This window comes from Tigriopus californicus, chromosome 4 (assembly GCF_007210705.1).
Source record: "Tigriopus californicus strain San Diego chromosome 4, Tcal_SD_v2.1, whole genome shotgun sequence".
Classification (NCBI taxonomy): domain Eukaryota; kingdom Metazoa; phylum Arthropoda; class Copepoda; order Harpacticoida; family Harpacticidae; genus Tigriopus; species Tigriopus californicus.
In genome coordinates this window covers 3,162,394-3,163,681 of record NC_081443.1, presented here as the reverse complement: position 1 = coordinate 3,163,681, position 1,288 = coordinate 3,162,394, and positions in this window count along the sequence as shown.

Below are 1,288 nucleotides of genomic sequence, written 5' to 3'. Positions count from 1 at the left end.
TCCAATGCATGCACAGTGCGGTTTGGCTGGGCATGTTGTCTTTGATTTCACTCCATGGAATAACATCAGTTGTCCATGAACGCGTTTACTTGACTAGCCCTATAGCTGCCTGTGTAGAAAGGAGGTGACCGTGATGTGATGATCAATTATTGCGCAATTAGCATACTACCATCCTTGTCGAGGGGTTTTGGAGAAAATTGTCTACAATCAGATCTTTACCACTTTCTTCGAGAATCGTTTGTCTGAAGTTCAGTTTGGAATCAGATCCAAGTACTCGCTGATGAATGCAGTGCACAATTTTTTAAGTGACCTGCAAGACAACTAAAATGAGGAATTTTTGGTGGGAATATTTGCTGATCTTAAAAAAAACACTTGATTCCGTATATCATGAGGTTCTTTTGGCTAACCTAAGCAGGTATGGTTTCAGTGGCAATGTATCCAGACGGTTCAGAAACTATTTAATAGATAGTCGGGAAAGAGTAGAAATTGGAGACGCTATGTCAGGTTCTTTGGAAGTATCATGTGGTGTCCCTCAATGAGGCATTTTAGGTCCTTTGTTATTTTTAGTCTGTCTTAACGACCTCCCCAAAGTAAACAGTTTTCAAGTCACTATGTTCACAGATGACACAACATTTCAACACTCAGGCTCTGACCTAAAAGAGGAAGAACAACAATGGGATAAACGGATGGAAATTCTTTCAGATTACTTTAAGGCCAATAAGCAGGGTTTGAACCGCTACCGATACTTCTTAGAAAAAGTAACATGTTACCATTACTTTTGCAGAAAAAGAGGGCCTAAAACTGCAAAAAAAAGAACAATATATGCAATATTTTAAACATTCAGTAAATATGATTGGAAACAAATCTGTGATCATCTGTGATCATTTATTTGATCTCATCAGTGGCAAGTAAGTCATTGCATTTAAGAAGGAATTTTAAAACCTTTACTCATTTTTTTTTATTTATAAAAAGAAGAAAGTAACGGTAATGCTGTTACTTTTACAAAAAAGTAACTCGTTACAAGTAGAGTTACTCAAGCCTTGTCAATAAGCTAACTTTAAATCAGAGTAAGACTAGACTAGCTCTATTCAGCCTGCATAATGTCATAAGCAGTCAAGGTAACCCCAACAAATCTGAATGTCAGCCTGAACTGAGACTTCCTCGTTTCATTTCCGTTGAGTCTTTCCACCGTCTTGATGAAAATTACAATTTGATCCCCATCGTAAGCACGTAAACGTTCTGATCTTGCACGCTTCAAATAATTGCTTTGAGCATGTCTCAGGCGCTT